The sequence below is a fragment of the Microtus ochrogaster genome, unplaced genomic scaffold, assembly GCF_000317375.1.
Source record: "Microtus ochrogaster isolate Prairie Vole_2 unplaced genomic scaffold, MicOch1.0 UNK24, whole genome shotgun sequence".
Taxonomy (NCBI): domain Eukaryota; kingdom Metazoa; phylum Chordata; class Mammalia; order Rodentia; family Cricetidae; genus Microtus; species Microtus ochrogaster.
In genome coordinates, this window is record NW_004949122.1 from 3097659 (window position 1) to 3117017 (window position 19359).

Consider the following 19359-nt stretch of genomic DNA (forward strand, 5'->3'; position numbering starts at 1 on the left):
GGCCTGGCCGCAGGGGCCGCGCGCGGTGCGGGGACTCCGGGTGGAGCGCAGGCTCGCCGGAGGACTCCCGGGGCCGGCGGCGGAGGAGAGCGCTGGCCCGAGTGTCCCGCCGAGAAGGCCGGGGGACAGGGTGACCGGCGCCTCCCACCTCGCGGGACGCCCGGCCCGGGAACTCGTTAACAGGAAAGCTTGGCAAGGCAGCAAATGCCAACGTTCTGGAAGAACTGAGAGTCACGTCGTTCGGCGCTGAGGCTTTATTTTCCTTCCCCGCCCCCTGCCCGACCTCGGCCAGACTTGGCCAAAGAAGGATGTGTCACCCGTTCGGGGCTGCGGGCGGGATCTCAGCCACTCGGGGAACAGGGGCACCTGAGACAAAGGTAGAGGGCGGCCGAGTGGCTGAGCTGCGAGGGCCTCGGCGGCTCCCACGGTCGCGCCGGCCTGGCCGCCGCCTTGGAGGGGCGTTCTCCTTGGGGACCGCTCGATGGAAACCAGCTGGCCGGGCTTGGAGTTGATGTTGCCTCGGAACTGTGTAGTGCTCACATTATTTCCATTCCTCCCACTCTGATAAAGCCTAAAGAAATTTTATCCCTCTCGATGCTCTACAAATGAGGAGGAGTGATGGTGGGGGAGACAGATTACTGTTTGTAAATTATAAGACATTTTCTTTGTAGAAAATAGTTTGCAAACACAGAATAAATGCGTTAACACGCTAGCGAAGGGAATGCTTTGTAGTGCCTTTCAAAATCTAAGAAGAGTTCCTCCTCGGATCTTCATTTATGTACAAAACGTCCCCCGCCTCTTTGGTGCCAGGCATTTTTCTTTGTTCTTCTTTAGTGTCTGGCCTCAGTTTCTTGTAAACAGAGCATCAAGCCCAGGGACCCTAAAAATTGCCATACTAGGTCAGAGCATGGGCGTCCAGCTAAGCAGGCAGCAGACTCGTGTTGTAGTAAAACACAGGGCTTTTTCCTTGGCATTGTTAAAAATTATCTCAATTTCCTTCACTGGTCTCCATTACTGAAAGCTTTTTTTAATAAAAAAAATTCTACAGATGGCTTCTGATTTGCACGCGATTTATTTACGTTTATTGCATTCAAAAGGCTTTCTGGTCATTTCTGACAGACTTATGTCATGAAATACTGGGGGAGAGGGGACCTTGGATCTTTTATGCAATCTGGAAGCTCAGATCAGGAATACAAAGTTTTGGTGCGTTTTGTTTGTCTGTTTTAATAGAAAGCCTTTGGAGAAGTCTTTACCAGGACCAGTGTTGTTATTGGATTCAGTGATAGCTTTATACACTGACAGCCTGAAGAGTAAACAGTTACTGCTTTACTTCCATGCATAAGATTTGCACATTGTAACTGTCACTGTGCTTAGCATTCTACATAGCGAAGGGGCTGTCTGACTTTATCTTGGTCTGAATTCATCTGGCGGTGAGGTTCAGCGAAACCAAGTATCCTGAGAGAAAGGAAGTTTTGCCTGAGCAGGAAGAGAATAAAGGGGTTGGACGATTATGGAGTACAGGATATTTGAAGGTGATAAACTCAGCGACTCAGTTCTGATCAGGATAGTTCCGAGTGATCTGGCCTTTGTCAGCTTTCAACAAGTAACTCAAGCTTTTCAACTCTGACACTCTTCTTGACCGTCCTTTCGGTCACCACCCCACCCCACCCCCAACAAAAGTAACAACACCACACCACACACACACACACACACACACACCCCGCCAGAGCAAGGAGTAGGATTGAGTTTTAAGTATTGCCTATCAGGGTTTCTCATCCATGGTACTATTGACATTTTACATCAGATAATACTTTGTTATGGAGGGCTAGCCTGTGCAATAGAGGATGGTTAGCCATGTTCCTGACTTAAAATCCTAGCTACTAGTATAGTACTACACATATACTTAATGACAATCAGAAGCGCTTCTAGACCAGTGGTTCTCAACCTTCCCAATGCTGCATCAGTTAAATATGGTTCCTCATGCTGTGGTGACCCCATAAAATTATTTCATTGCGGCTTCATAACTGTAATTTTTGCAACTGTTGTGAATCGGTAATATCTGTGTTTTCTGGTGTTCTTAGGTAACCCCTTTGAAAGGGTCATTCGGCCCCCAAGTTGTATTCCCCCGGAAAGGGTCATGTTTTCCATAGTTGAAAACTACTATTGTAAACTGTTTAATCACAGTAAAATGACTGTCCTTAATCCCAGGACTGCATTGCCCTTGTTTGCTGACATGTTGACTTTGTCTGCTTTCCTAACCTTAGGGCAAGAGAAGTCGCTCATTTTATATGTGGCAGCCTACTTTGTTAACTGGATGGCAGGTTAGGTCTAGGAAGACAAAGATAAAAGCAACTGGTATGATATCTGCATTTCTGGTCTGTGTAGTCTAAAGAGGTAACTGGTGTAAACGTGTGATTATACAGTTATCTCATTACAGCTGTGTTAGATTCTGAAAGGCGAAGTACAGGTTTCCCTGAGTACCTAAAATGTTCATCTTGACCTAGTCTGGAAACTGAGGAATGTTTCTTTGGAGGAAGTAACATTTGCGATGGACTCAGAGGATAAGTACAGACTTGCTAAGTAAAGCTTGGGGGACAGTATTCTACACAGAAGGAAGAACTGTGAATCCTAAAAGAATAGTTTTTTCTTGGGAACCCAGAAGCTAGTATGGCTGGAACTTGAAGAGTTAGGGGCAGAATGATATAAAACGAGTAGGGAAGTAGGTGGAAGCTCTCTGTTACTGATTGATTTCTCAGTCCAGCTGACCTCTAGACTCATGCAGGGACTTAAACCAGCAGTGTTGGGCCTTTCTCCAGGTCCTTTATATCACAGTATCTTCTGTTCAGCTACTATTTCCTCTACGCCTCTGAATAGATAGACAGTGGTAATAGTTTTGTTTACCATTCTGAACTTTTTTTTTTTGGATAGGCATCCTGTTTACACAAATGGTAACCCACTGTGCTCTGTTATTTTAATAGTCCCTTGGGAATTTATCCATTTTGATGTATATGTTCTCCTATTGATGAGCATGTAAATGTTTTTAATTTATTATAAAGAGCACTGTAAATATGCCAGTTCATATGTGTATGAGTATACTTGTGGGTTAAATTGATAGAAATAAGATTACTGGACCAAATATGTTTGTGAAAGATCATCATATGGAAAAAATGATTTGAACAAGGTAGCTAAAACATTAAAAGATGATAACTGGGACTGGGATGATAGCAATAAGCTAGAAAGAAATACATGTATGTATGAAATGTATTTAAGAGTCATGGTCGATAGGATTTAGAACAACAGTTCTCAACCTGTAGGTCAAGACCCCCTGGGTCTTCATATCAGATATCCTGCATAGCAGATATTTAGGTTACTATTAATAATAGTAGCAAAATTACAGTATGAAATAGCAATGGAATAATTTTGTGATTGGGAGTCACCAAAACATGAGGAACTGTATTTAAAGGGTCACAGCATTAGGACATTGAGAACCACTCATTTAGAAGATAATGGCACAAATGTTAAGGGTTAAAAAAGAACCATCCTAGGATGAATTCCAGAGCACTAGTTTGCCCAAAACTGTGAATAGTGGAGTTGTAACCTGAAATAGAGGCCATCAAAAGGATAGTTTTGAGGTGGACATAAGTCATCATTCTCATTGGGATGCTATACTTTCATTTAAACATATCATGTAAGCACTTGACAGTTCAGAACACATGCGGGGAAAAGCATAGAACTGGAGACATACATTTTTAGGTTTAAGTTGAAGTGTATGGGTGAAATTAGTCATTGTAGAGGTTTCAAACTAACAGGCCAGTGTCGAATCTTCCCACCGATGTTTTACTTTGTACATGAGGTGGTTTCATCATTAATTTTGCTCTAGTTGCCAATATGTTTAAATCAAGATTTTTGAAGAGAGAGAAAATGAATGACACGTTAAGCTCTTTCTTGTAAAGCAACAGTGATCAGAGGTTAAGTCCCAACTGGCCCCAGTCAGCCACACCCTAAAACTTCTGCCTGCCCTGCTTTGCCTCTGCTTCTGTATTTTGCAAGTGAGCGTGCACGTGTGGAAGTCAAAAGATGACTTTCAGGAGTTGGATATCCTTGTTGATGTAGGGTCTTTGTTGTTTTTCCTGCGCTGCCACCTCTAGGCTTGGTGGCCCATGAGCTTCTGGTGGTTTTCTCTGTCTCCATCTCCCATCTGACAGTAGGAGTGCTGGCCCTGAAGATGCATGGAGATGTTCCACACAGTTCTGAGGATCAAACTCAAGCTTGAGTACACGTGCTTTACCAGCTGAACCAACTTGCTGACCTAATGCTGTGTGATTTTGAATGTATGTATAATCCCTGGTCAAGGGAGAGTGTGATTTTCTTCTTGGATTTACATTGGAAACACTGAATAATTTTTAAAAAAAAAATATTAATGCTGGGGTTGAGGAGATAACTGCACAAGTATGAGGACCTGAATTGGAATCTCCAGTGTCCATGTCAAAATCTATGCATGACAGTACAGTCATCAGTAACTCCAGTGCTGTGACAGAGACAGGAGGGTCACTGGAGTTTGCTAGCCACTAGCATGGCTCCAAGTTTAGTGAGGGACCCTGTTGACCTTTTCTGGCTTCTCTGTATAAACATGGACACACACACCAGCATGCATATGTGCATATGTACCACATATACCCCCCTGAACACATTTTTACACACACACATACACACTTTAAAAAAAAAAATCTAATGCTGAGTTTCATCTGAGCAATTTGTTTGTATTTATTTGGTCTTAATTGCAGTGTTGGGTTTGTTTGTTTTGTGTGCTTGTGTTGTGTGGTGGTAGTGGTGGTATTTTGGTTTTGTAGTCGGTGTCTAGCCAGATAGCTCTGGATGGCCAGGTACTTGCTTTTGAAGTACTAGATGGCTTCTAAGTAGCAGTCTTTTTAGTGCTGGCAGCCTTGTCTAAATACTCCTCAGATGATTCCACTGACTAGTGGAAAGAGAGCCACTGACCCAAGATTAGCAACAGAACAGGGCTCAGAATTTTGGTGTTTTGTTGCTGTTGTTGTTGTTGTTTTAGAATAAGATAATGAAAAGTAAATAGGAAGATACCATGAGGTGGCACCTTGCTTGATATTAGGTATGTGACAACTGAATACATACTATGGAGTTTCTGATTCAATTAGGCAGAAAAAGTTGGTTTGCATGTAGGCAAGTGCACTGTACTTAAATGAGATTTTTAAAAGTAAACTATACTTGCAGCTGGAGAGATGACTCAACACCCAGATGCCAGTTCACTATGACTCTAGTTCCAAGGGGTCCAATGCCCTCTTCTGGCCTCCACAGGCACCAGCACACACATGATTACATGTACATTCAGGCAAAATACCCATACACATATAACAATAAATGAATAAAATATTTTATAATAGTAACACATATCTGATCTTTGTTTTATATGTTTTCTTTAAAAGTTTAATTGTAGTAACCAAGCAGTGGTGGTACACATCTGTAATTCCAGCACTTGAGAGGACTGAAACAAATCCAGGACAACCAGAGTTGTTACACAGAGTAACCTTGTCTCAAAAAAAAAAAATCTAATTGTAGTTTAGGGTATGCCGTAAAGGCAAAAAAAGATAGTGCTTCCCCAAAGAAAAAGTAGTTTAGTTCACTGAAAATAATCTGTTGAACTTTGGAAGATGGACATCTTTGTCCTCAGCAAGAGCCATTCTGGAATGGAAAAGGTAGAAACCAGATTGAAATAAGTACACCCTAAGAAAATAATGAATGTTCAAAATCATCTGTGTCTCCGTGCAGTGTGGATTGAACTCAGGGCTTTGCATATGCTCAGTGCTCTGCCTCTGTGCTTTATTTCCAGCCTAGATCGACAAAAATTTCAAAAAGTTTATCTGAGAAGATGTGGTAAGGGAGGGGCTGGTATCTATGGCTATATAGCAGATACTCAGTATGTTGAGTACCCAAACACTACTGACTTCTCAGAGAAGTAGCTAGACAGTCCCTGATCACTTGTCTCCCCGTTGTAGAGGAGGTTTTCTTTGCATTTTGTTTTGAAGACTGCTTTTCACTGATGAGGTATTTTTCTAGGACCTGAAGACTCCTGAAGGACTTGTTTTAGATGTTAGTAATTTGGCTGTCTCTTGCTTATCTAGAAAGGCAAGAGTTTCTAAAGGCCAGTAGTGATCTGGGCTCCAGTAACCCTGACATCATCCTTCCATTCAAGTGATGAACAAAAACCAGATTGTTTGCATATTAAAAATGGAGTATTTGGCTGTGCTAGGAAATATGTGTTTGTCAGATTCCCAGGAGCAGTTTTGCAGTATTTTTTTCCAGTTAACTTGATATTAGAACTTGATTTTTCCAGTTACATACTTGTGAATATTTTCATTCTTTGAAATCATTATCATTGATGGGGTGGCTGTAAATTGGAGGTGCATGCCCTCGTTGAGATCAGAGAGAAAGAGAACTGAACACACTTTGGTATCAAAAAGACTTGTGAAAACTGAGCATGATGGTGCAGGCTTTTGATCCCAGCACTTGGAAAAGGGAAGCAGGTAGATCTTTGTGATTTCTTTTTTTTTTTTTTTTTTTTTTTTTGGTTTTTCGAGACAGGGTTTCTCTGTGGCTTTGGAGCCTGTCCTGGAACTAGCTCTGTAGACCAGGCTGGTTTTTTTTTTTTAAATATTTATTTATTTTATATACAATATTCTATCTACATGTATGCCTGCAGGCCAGAAGAGGGCACCAGACCTTATTACAGATGGTTGTGAGCCACCATGTGGTTGCTGGGAATTGAACTCAGGACCTTTGGAAGAGCAGGCAATGCTCTTAACCACTGAGCCATCCCTCCAGCCCCTGATCTTTGTGATTTCAAGGTCTGCCTTAGTCTACACCAGTTCCAAGCCAGACAGGGTGGAAGAGTGAGACTCTGTCCAGAAAGAAAGAATGGGAGGTGGGAGAGAATGTATAAATGTTGTACTGCGAGTGTTCAGAGTCACTGTTTAAGACCTAGTAATGCCACTTTGGGGTGTATATCCAAAGGATGCTCAGTCGTGCCATAAGGACATGTGCTCAACTATGCTCATAGCAGCATTGGTTGTCATAGCTAGAACCTGGAAACAGCCTAAATGCCCCTCGACCGAAGAATGGATAAGGAAAATGTGGTACATTTACACAATGGAGTACTACACAGCAGAAAAAAAATAACAACAGCTTGAATTTTGCTGGAAAATGGATGGAGCTAGAAAACATCATTTATAGTGAGGTAACCCAGACACAGAAAGACAGTTATCATATGTACTCATTCATAAGTTGTTTTTAAACATAAAGCAAAGAAAACCAGCCTGCAAATCACAATCCCAGCGAATTTAGACAATAATCAGAATACTAAGAGAGACTTACATAGATCTAATCTACATGGGAAGTAGAAAAAGACAAGATCTCATGAGTAAATTAGGAGCATGGGGACCTTGGGTGAGGGTTGAAAGGGAGGGGAGAGGCAGGGAGAGGAGCAGAGAAAAATGTAGAACTCAATAAAAATCAATAAGAAAAAAAGACTGGTTGTCATGCAAATGAATATACCCATTCTATTTCTTCTTCATTGGCGATCTTAGTCTGGCATGGGAGGTTTTAAAGGTCAGTTTTAATTCAGTGTGTCTAAGAGTTGCAGTCTTCACAAAAACAACAAAATAAGCAAACAAAAGGCACAGAAAGCATAGAAAGTGGGAAATGCCAAAGATTATTAGTGAAAAATGGTGTTTATTCATTGAAAGCATAAACTTTATTACTGTACTCTTTTGCACATAGAAATAGTATCTTGTAGGGATGAGACCCACAGCTATCACTGATATATCAGTTAGATGGATAGTATATATGTGGGGGGGGGTTGTGTGTGTATACCATGTAGTATATATAAATACTACACACACACACACACACACATATATAGGATGGCAACATATATATGAAGCAAACATAGCTTCAATATGATTTGTACCAAAACTCTATTATTAGAAAATAATTTTATTTAGAAATTTGTATGTACGTTTGCAGCAGTGAGAATTCTCACATAAAAACAGTGGTTAGGTACCATACCTGAAGGGTGAATAGCCATTGCTGATGCAGTTCTCCTGTGGTGTGTGGAGGAGCATGGATGACTGGATGAGCTGTGTCCTTAGACTAAGTTCTCAGATGCAAGGCCTGAGTTCGTAATTTTTTTTTAAATTGAGGTGAAATTAATTATTTTAACTGGTGGTTTTCGATAAATTCATAGAATTTGCAAATACCACATCTAATTCTCAGATATTTTCATCACCCACAAAAGAAACTCTGTATCCCACTAGGCAGTCATTCTCCATTCCTTTCTTTCCAAATTCCTGGCAACAACCATTTTTGCTTTCTATCCTAAACATTTCATAGAAACCTTGTGTGTGTGTGTGTGCGTGTGTGTGTGTGTGTGTGTGCGCGCGCGCGCGCGCATGTTCTTTCATTCAGTGCAATGTTTACAAGACTCGTTGCATGTCATAGTGTGTGTCAATACTTCATTTCTTTCTCTGGTTGAATTATGAATTTGCCACACTTTGTTTTCATCAGTTGGTGTCATTTGGGTCATTTGTACTTTCTGGATCTTCTAAACTGCTGTTAAGAGAATTTGTATACAGTTTTTGTTTAATACCTATTTTCAGTTCATTGGTATGTAAAGGTAGAATAGAATTGCTGGACTATATGGTAATTCTTTTGTTTAAGGTGTTTGATTTGTGGTATTAAGGATTATTTTGAGGAGCTGGTGCATGCTAGATAATAACTCTGTTTGGTTAAATTGTCAGCCTTTGAGTTTTTTAAGGAACCACCAAACTGTTTTCCATACCAGTATCTGAAAATTCCCTGAATCCTCTCTAACACTCGTTATTTTGTGTTAGTTTCTTTGTTGTTGGCAGTGGTAGTCCTGTTGTTTTCATTGTTTTAAGTTGTAGACATCTGCCCTACTGGATTCAAGTAGTATCTCAGTATGGCTCTGATTTGCAGTTACATAATGACTTGATGGTATAGAACAGCTTTCATATATTTCTTGGCTATTTGGTATTTTCTTTTTAAAAATTTCTATTGAAGGGGCTGGAGAGATGGCTCAGAGGTTAAGAGCATTGCCTGCTCTTCTAGGGGTCCTGAGTTCAATCCCCAGCAACCACATGGTGGCTCACAACCATCTGTAATGCGGTCTGGTGCCCTCTTCTGGCCTGCAGGCATAAACACAGACAGAATATTGTATACATAATAAATAAATAAATAAATAAATAAATAAATAAAATTTCTATTGAAGAAAAATTTCTTTTGCTTATTTTTAAATTGTGTTGCCTTTTTGTTGTTGAATTGTAAGAATTGATTATAGTAGGGGCCTGGAGAGATAGCTCAGTGGTTAAAACACTTGGGGTGCAAGTACCCTAGTACTCATATAAGTTATAATTACAACCTTAGAGTGGAGACAGGATCCCCAGGACAAGCTGGTTATGAAGACTGACTACATTGATGAGCTCTGAGTTTGAGTAAGAGATCCTACCTAAAAACAATGAGGTGGGGAGCTGGAGAGATGGCTCAGTGGTTAACAGTTCTTACTGCTCTTGCAGAGGACCCAGGTTCAGTTCCCAGCATCTACATCATAGCCCACAATCAACTGTAATTCTAGCCCTCTTTGCGTGCATGCGCTGCATATAAACTCATTCAGACAAGCACACATATACATAAATAAATTTATTTATTCATAAATGAATAATTTAAAGAAATGAAAGATAAATTAAGGAAGATTCCCAGAAATAGCTTGAGGCCTTTGTATGCACACAGACGCCTGTGTAAATGTGCTCACACACACAAGTAAAATGAAGAAAAAGAACAAAAGAGTTGATTATACATTCTAGATATTAGACTTTATCACATATGTGATTTGAAAATCTCCAGTTTTGTGAGCTGCCCTTTCACTGTCTTGATAGTTGCCTTTGCGGAAAAGAACTTAGTTCTTTTCTATTGTCATTGTCTTTATGATCTGTCACCATCGAGATCACATTAATTTACCCCTATAGTTTTTTCTACGAGTATGTAATTTTAGTCTTTACATTTCAGTCTAACCATTTTGGCTTACTTTTGTATAGGAAGTGAGGCCCCTCTTCATTCTTTTGCAAATGGATATCCAGGTGTCTGGTACTGTTTGTGGGAAGAGGCTGTGTGATGTTATGCACGTCTTATGCTGGCTTCATAGTCATTAAACAGGGGCCTCAGATATAGGAAGTCGTTGGAGAGATGATGTTATATATCTAGAACTGAACATATATACTTAAAAGGGATTTGTCAAATCCTGTCCTTGTTCTCAAATTATGGGATGTAGTTGGACTTTCCTTTGGATTGGTGGCTCACAAAAAATGACACTAAGACTTATTATTAATTATGGAAGCTCGGCCTATAGCTTAGGCTTGTCCCACTAGCTCATAACTTAAATAAGGTGTAGCCCATTTATATTAGTCTACATTTTGCCTTGTGGCTTTTTAGCTCTCTTTTATCTTTCACCTCCTGTTTCCTCTCCATGTCCTCTGGTGTCTCTCTCACACCGAGATTCATCACCTCCCTCTCTCTCTGTCCAGAAGTCCCATCTAACCCCTTCCTGCCTAGCTATTATCATTCAACTCTTTTTAAACCAGTCAGAAGGCACCTTGGCAAAGACACATCTTCACAGTACAAAAAGATTGTTCCACAACATTGGGACATCTATTTTAGGTGTAAGGGTCTAGGAAGTTTTCAGTCATAGCAGTAAAGTAAAAGGCCAGATTTCCGTATTGAACCAAGAACCCTAATATTTTACTCTATTTTCTAGAAGCTGCTTCTTGATAAAATATCTGATGACTTCAGTCAATCAACAAATATTCAGTTAGTATATGCCAGGTACTGTGTTTTTGTTTTTGTTTTGTTTTTTGGTATTGGAAATGCAGCGATACAAGGGGCTGTATTCGCCAGAGTCTCTTGACTCTATCGAAATCTTTCTAACTCTTATCCCTCCACAGTTATCCAATCAATGACTCATTTTTTTTCTTTTCTTACTAATTAGGCCTTGAATCTGTACTAATTAGGACTCTTCTCCACTGATGTCCCCTTGCCAAACTAGTTCAACACTAACGTTCACATTGCTAACCAGTGAATGAATCAGTTCTCTGTCTTCCTTCAACAGCATCTTACACTGTCAGTTTTTTTGTTAATGCTTTCTTCACTAAACGTATAACACACTTCATCTTTACTTCGTCTTACCTTACTGAAACTTTTTTCCACTTCAGCTTTCCCCCATAGTTTCTCATTATCTTTCTAACCTCTGAAAAGTTGAAGGCTACAGAGCTTTATTTCAAAGCTACATTTCCAATAACCTATCCCATCTCAGTAAAAAGTAGTTTCATTATTCTAGAAGCCCAGGGCAAGAACCCTAAGTTACCTTTGATTCTCTTACATTTTATGTTCAATCTGTCATATGTCTTGTTGAGTCTACCTTCGAAGTGTTGAGTCATTAGATTAAGTCACTTTCTACTATCTTCATTGTTTCTGCCTTGCCCAGACCAGTGATTCTCAACCTGTGGGTTGTGACACTTTGGGGTCACCTAAGACCATCAGAAAACATAGATATTTGTATTATTGGTGCAAGGAGCAGGCCCATTTGTTCTTCTGGCCGCACGGCTAGCTTAGCCCCAAAATAACCACACAGAAATTGTATTAATTAAATCACCGTTTGACCTTTTAGTTCTAGCCTCTCATTGGCTAACTCTCACATCTTGATTTAACCCATTTCTATTAATCTTTATATCGCCACATAGCAGTAGCTTACGGGGAAAGATTCAGCATGTCAGATTCTGGCGGCTCCAAGGTGTCTCTCCTACTCTGCCTTTCTTCCTCCCAGCATTCAGTTCTGTCTCCCCCACCTGCCTAAGTTCTGCCCTGTCAACTAGGCCAAGGCAGTTTATTAACCAATAAAAGCAACACAAAGACAGAAGGACCTCCTACACCATATTATGATTCATGACAGTAGCAAAATTACAGTTATGAAGTAGCAATGAAAAATAATTTTATGGTTGGGGATCACCACATGATGAAGTGTTTTTATTAAAATATGGTAGCATCAAGAAGGCTGAGAACATTGCTCTGCACTATTCCAATACCCTCTTTTTCTTGATGTGTCCCTTCTCTTCTACAAACTGTTACTAACACAGGAACAAGAATTTTCAGTGCTCTGTGGAAAGTTAAATCCTCTCCTCCTAGGCTTTAGGCTAACTTTTAAGGACCACTAAGCCCCATCCCCTCCACCCCGATCACATACGCCTGTATTATTCTGACATCATCTTCTATTCTCCTTTGTGGTTGTTTTTGACTGAGTCACAACACCCTTTTCCCAACATGCCTACCTCAGACCTTTGCATTCTCCCTAATAGAGCTTTCTCTCTCATTTCCCTGGGATCTTTATCCAAGTCCTCTCTTTTCCTAGAAGTTCCTCTCTTCTTCTTCAGATTGCCTCTCAGCACTCTAAGGACTCTGATGGTTATTCTCTCTGTCCCACATCTGAGATGAGTACCTGAGGTTATCCCTCTTCTTGTTGTTTGTTTATTCTATTTTGGTTTGGGGTTTTGTTTTTCCTCCAATGACAGGGTCTCACTATGTAGCCCAGACTGGCCTGAAACTCAGTCACCTAAGTGCTAGGATAATAGGTGTGTGAATTCTCCTTATTTATTTACCTATCTTTAACTGTCATTTAACTGGATTTAAAAAATTAAAAGCTTCCTGTCTATGAGATCAAAACCTAAAAACCAAGATTAGTGACTATGAGTGGAATATGCCATTAAAACTGTAGATAGCATAGCAGGGCACAGTTCTTTTTATTTGTAGTTCACAGGTGTATTCCCTATTTTACAGTTGTGAGGACTGAGGCCCTGAATGTCATTGAGAGTAGTACTGATGTATTATTGCCATACTATGTCCTCCTATAAGCTCTATGGCTCGGGGATTAGCATTTTGTCTCCTCTGAACTTGGTGCGTCTTAACAACCTTAGTGCTTTTCTGGCAGATCTGGTTGGAACCCTATGGTGAGTACTCCTAAAGTAAATAGAGGCCCACACCACCTGGATGTGAGTATTAAAGGCAGGAGAGGGTCTGACATAATAGGAAAATAATGTGTTGAGCAAGTTCAGAAACATCATCTGAGCCAGCATTTGTCCAAACCTGCAGGCTTCTATATGTGCCTTCTGGTGTCTTATAAGAGGTTGCAGTATTTTCTCTTGGTTTATTATATTTAAAAATAATTCATTATTTATTTAATGTTTCAATTTTTAATACATTTCCTATTTGTGTGTGAGAGTGGATAGGTAGATTTGACTGTGTGCCTGTTAGGGGTCGTGGTATGTGCACATACAGCATCCAGTATATTATTGTTAATTCTGTAGTTACCCTCCCATGTGATAAAACACTGGTTGGATATGCTTTCAAAACATCCTATTTATGTGCAGCATAAAAATATTTATTTATTTGTATTTTATATACTCATTCTTTATTATTAAAATGGCAAACATTTTTTTCTATTCTGTTGGACTTCTACCCCTTTGTGGTATTTTTAAGTTGTTAGTTTTGATATCAGATTTGCTTGTAGCACGAATTCTAATTGGTCGTAGTAATAAAAACCTGGAGTCAGATATTAGGGGGTGAAAACTGAAGGATCAGAAAAACAGAGCAATCAGCCACTAGTTCTTACCTCTAGCAATGCTCAGACTAAAGGGACAATCCTGTCTCTATGAATCCTCAGACTGCTTCTGAGCTTACTCCTGTCACACCTCCTTTGTGTGAGCTCTGTTTCTCTTTTAGACAGATTCAATCTCGTGTAGTCCAGGTGATCTTGAACTCACAGAGATTTGTCTACCTCTGTCTCCTGAGTGCTGGGATTAAAGGCGTGTGCCACCACTGCCTGGCCTCTATGTCTAATAGTGAATGGCTTAGCTCTGCACACTGATCTTCAGGCAAGCTTTATTTGTTAGACTACAAACAGAATATCACTACATTTGCTTATTTTGCTTTTGTGAAACATTTTTATTGATCATATAATTCTTTTTCATTAGTTTATTAATTATACATGATAATGGTTTGGGGTTTTTTGTTTTTTGAGTTTTGGGTTTTATTTTGCTTTTTCAAGACAGGGTTTCTCTCTGTAACAGCCCTCGCTGTCCTGAAGCTAGCTCTTTAGACCAGGGTGGCCTTGAACTCACAGAGATTCGCCTGTCTCTGCCTCCTGAGTGCTGGGATTAAAGATGTGTGCCACCACCACCTGGCTTGGATTTTTTTATATTTACGTCTATGCATATAAACTATATTTCCATATTCATCCTCCCATTACCTTCTCATTATCCTCCCACACTCCCAGGCCCCCTTCCTCTCCTCAACTTACAATGTGTCACCTACTTTCATGTCTTTATTTGTGTGTGTCCTAATTAGTTAATGAGGGTTACATACATGAATATAAGACAGTTATTTACAGGAACATGGACATCTTAGCTGTGTCTACAACACTGAAGAAAATGTATCCTCTTACCCTAGCAGACAGTAATTGCCAATAACTCATTAGGGAGGCTTGGGAACCTTGTGGTTCCCTCTTGATGGGCCCCATCTTGTACTGGTTGGTCTCTTGTGGGAAATTGCAGTTGCGGTGAGTTCATGTCATGCCAAAAATAATATTCTACAATACTTTACTCCTTACTCCAGGTCTTACATTCTTCTTCCTCACTCTTACAGTGTTCCTTGAGCCTTGGAAGGACTGATACAGAGATTTCTCATTCAGCAATCACTAATGTTCAGCACATTGACTAGTTAATCAATCTATATAATAACTGCCATCCATTGCAAAAAAAAAAGGCTTTTCTGACCAAAATTGAAAACAGCATTAATCATTAGGCATAAACCTGTTTAAAAACCAGGTAGTTTGATAAATGCATACCCATTTATTAAAGTAGCAATAGTATCTTCCCACTGGGTTCTGTGACATCCCTGACCAAGAGTTTTTGACCAGGTTTATTGTACTAGCTATTGTTGATTTCTTCCAATAGAGCAGGCCTCTAATCTAATCAGAAAGTGATTAGTGATCCCAATAACAGCCATGCCACTAGTACACTAATGGGCTTATCTTGTCAGCTAGATTGATAATGCAGCACAAAGGGCTTATTTAGTAAGACAGTTGATGACTTTCCTCCCATAACAATCTGCATGACACTTTCTATCACCGTAAAAGCTAGCCAGGAGAGAAGAAGTTTCTAGCTCAGTTTCAGCTCCACTTTTCTATGTTCTGTGACCAAAGTGCAGTCTTACCATACTAGTAGTAGAATCTTTCCATCTTGCACCAGTAGCAATGAAAACTAGTAGCAATAGCCTGTATTGTTTTAGGTGCAAAACTTTTTAAAGTGACTTTTTAATTAGTTTTATACTATTAACATTAAAAAGATACTATTAAATTTCATTTTCATGCTGTGTATTGGCTGCGTGTTGGGGATAAACTAGACTCTTTTTTATATACTTTTATATATTTTCCAGACTGAAATCTTTAACTCATTTGGAATTTATTTTTATGGATAATGTGAATTTTGTGACTTCCCCAAATATATATTTGGCTGTGTATTTTGAATAACTTCATAGTAGATAGTGTATCAATTACCAGTTACTAATTCCTCAAATATATGCACTGACTCTGATAATAATGGACTCTGATTAGTCCCATTTATTATTGTTTCTTTGCCATTGATATTTACTTGGTTTTAATTCCATGATAGCTTATATGCACATATATTATATAATTAATGGTTTAAATTATTGTGCATACTTGCTTATATATAATACAACTCTTGTTTATTCTCAACTTTCTTGCTCTCTAATTATTGACTATATTCTCTGTCTTCATGCCTCTTCCAGAATTTTGGGATGGGCTACATCATTGTCTCCTCTTTGACTTTTCCTGAAGTTGAACTTTGTTCTCCTTTCTCCTTCCAATATGATCTTACTTACTATCATGTTTTTTCCAAATTGGATTCCATTGAATTTCAAAGTAAATTAAATATTTCTTGTTGGAATTACTGCTAGAGATGGTAATTCAAATGTTTTCTTTGAATGATTTTGTTTAATTTGGTACTAACTACTCATTTTTCATTATATTTTATTTTATTAGAGACAGAGCCTCATGTAGTCTAGACTAGCCTTTAACTTGTGTAGTGGAAGATGACCTTGAACTTCTGGTCCTCCTGCCTCCAACCTCCTAACTTCTGGTATTACAGATGTGTGCCACCACACCAGGTTTTCAACTCTTTCACTGGACTAGACCACAGGGGCCTCATGCATGCTACATGGTGGTTTCTTGCTTCATCTGCTTCTGCTTCCCTGACCCATCACATTGCCTCCTGAATCCCATCACCCCCTCACAGAGAAACTACAGTAGTGCTGCAAATACTTAATAAATACTTTATGAATAAATGGAAAATATTTCTAAATTTTTTTTTCTGTTCAGTAACTTTTGACACTGAATCTTCATCCTTGAATTTGTTTTCTCCAAATTGAATTTCAATTTTACTCTTCCATTAAGTTTCTTTAAATTGTATTTTCTTACCCTGACATTTGCATTTTTCACATTTAAAGCCTTGTGCCTTTTCCATTTCCCTCCTGTCGACTTAATCTCACAGGTCAGTTGTTTTTATTTTTTTAAATTAAGCTTTATGCTTGGCCTTATGGCATGTTTTACAAGGTGTTCTATTTCTGGATATGATTCTGCTTTTTCATGTGCCTTTAATTATGTCCTAGTCAGTTTTATTGTTGTACAAGCTCTTTGTTTTAATTATAATTACAAAGTTTGATAATATAGTGTGACATTCAAAGAGCATTGAACATTATTCATCCTCTTAAAAGTCATAAGTTTTACCCCATTGATTTGTTATGATCTTATTTTATATAGCTGTTTTGTGTCATAACTTTACTTCTTAAACTTAAAGAGTTCATTTCAGACATTGTGAAAAATTAGAGTTTAAAAAGTTTGATCTAAGTTCTATCCATTGAAGTGCTCCATTCCTGTGCATGTCTCTCCTCCTTCCTTCTTCCTATTAAGAGACATAAGAAACCCGGAACTGTAGCAGAGACTGATTCTCCATACTCATTTAGACTAACACTGTGGTGGGGAAGGAGGAAAGGCTTGTAGACATTAGAAAGCTTTAGGTTCAAGTCAAAATTCTTAAATTTTCTCGATAATATGACCAAGTGTTGGATTTAAGGTTTTGGTTGTTTTGTTGTTTTTATCTTGGCCTCAGTATCCTTGTCTATTAGGTAACACTGGCTTTATTGTTGGCATAAGAATTTAATTAGATGTTACATTTCGATTCTCAACCTAGTCCTAATATATTTGAGAACATTCATGTACCACATAATGATATTTTGGCCAACAGTAGACCACCACATACCAAATGTGGTCCTAAAAGATTATACTGGAGCTAAAAAAAAAATCCTATTGCCTCATACACCATAGCTTTGGAAGAAAAAGAAGGAAAGGAAACTATATGTGAAGAAAAAAAGAACTGCTAAGGAAATTCACAGTGAGGGGTTTATTCAGACCTCAACATAATCCTTAAAAAGTTTGAAAATGGAACTGGAGAAATGAGTTGCAGCAGAAAACCCAAGTTTAGTTCCCAGAACCCACATTAGGTGGCTCATAACCCCAGCTCCAGGGCATTTGACACATCTGCCTTCTGGGGACACATAATCTACCAGAAAACACATGGACACACATTTTAAAATAAAAATATAATCTCTCTCTCTCTCTCTCTTTTTTTTTTTAGTTTGAAAACAGCCAGACATTAGTGGCAAAGACCTTTGATCCAAACACTTGGGAGGCAGAGGCAGGCAGATCTCTGTGAGTTCAAGGCCAGCTTGGTCTACAGAGCAAGTTCCAGGACAGCCAGGGACACAGAGAAACCATGTCTCAAAAAACCAAAATAATAATAAATAAAATAAGATAAAGTTTGAAAACATGGATGCCCCCCCCAACACTGATAGATTTTTGTTACTAGGAGAATTCCTGAGGCACAGTCTACTTGCAAGCAAATCTGCTGTGGAAGGGGAAACTGCCACTCATGTTTGAATGCTTAGTCCCCATTGGTGGAATGTTTGGGAAGGATTAGAAGGTATGGCCTTGTTGGAGCAAGTGTGGCATTTGGGACTGGCTTTAATGTTGCAAAAGACTCATACCATTTTCAGTGTGCTTTCTACCTCCTGCTTCTGGATAGAGATGTGAGCTCCTCCATATTTTCTCTCCCTCACTTTCTCTCTCCTGTTTTGTAATAGTTCTCTTTTACTTTCATACTATCTTTGTTTTTGTCTGGATTCCCCTTATAATAGACAGGAAGAACTTACCTTTCCAAGTCTAGCTTATTTTATTTGCCATTTCATTTCCATTCATTTTCCTTAAAAAGATATGATTTTGCTCATCTTTCTAGATGTATAAATGAATGCCTCGTTGTATCAATTGAGGTGGCCATGTGCTTTTATATATTATTCTGTTTATGTGGTATTATATTCATTAATCTGTATTTGTTGAACCTCTTTGTGTCTCTGGAATAAAACCAGTTTGATCATGAAAAAAAGTATAAATTCAACTCAGAAAATTATCTGTAACTATTATTTATTAAATGCAACTTTCTGAAAACTCATTTTACAGGACAGGATAATTACGTTTTATTTTTTTTAATATTTTATGGTTTATTTAACTTTATTTTTTTATGTGCATTGGTACAAAGGTGTTAGATCCCCTGCAACTGGATCTTCAGACAGTTGTGAACTGCCATGTGGGTGCTGGGAATTGAACCCGGGTCCTCTGGAAGAGCAGTCAGTACTCTTAACCACCAAGCTATCTCTCCAGCCCTGATAATTACGTTTTATGAGAAGTTTCTGGGGGTTAGATTCCTTGACTGGAGATATTTGTGGGTGCATGTGTTTGTATGCATGTATGTATGCATGTATGTATATATGTGTGTCTCTGTGTATATGTATGCATGTACGTGTATGTATGCTTGCCTGTGTATGTATGTGTGTGTACCTGTGTGTATGTATATACATGTATACATATGTGTATGTTTGTGTGTGTCTAAATGTTGATATATGTATATATTTAAATGTATATTTATATTTGCAATTACATAATAAAACATATTACTATACATTTTAGGTCAGTGATTAACATTGAACTTCCTCCGATATTAAGCCAGAATACCTCCCTATTTCAATGCCAATCACAGAGTCACTTGGGTGGAGACTATCTTTAAATTCTTTTTTTTT

The 19359-nt window shown here is 38.9% G+C and overlaps 1 protein-coding gene across 1 annotated transcript in view; it reads left to right on the plus strand.

The window, feature by feature from the left end:
* The window catches only part of Ppp2r3a (protein phosphatase 2 regulatory subunit B''alpha), a 154088-nt gene that overhangs the window by 319 nt on the left and 134410 nt on the right, over nucleotides 1-19359 (plus strand). The gene's annotated exons all lie outside the window — the stretch shown is intronic.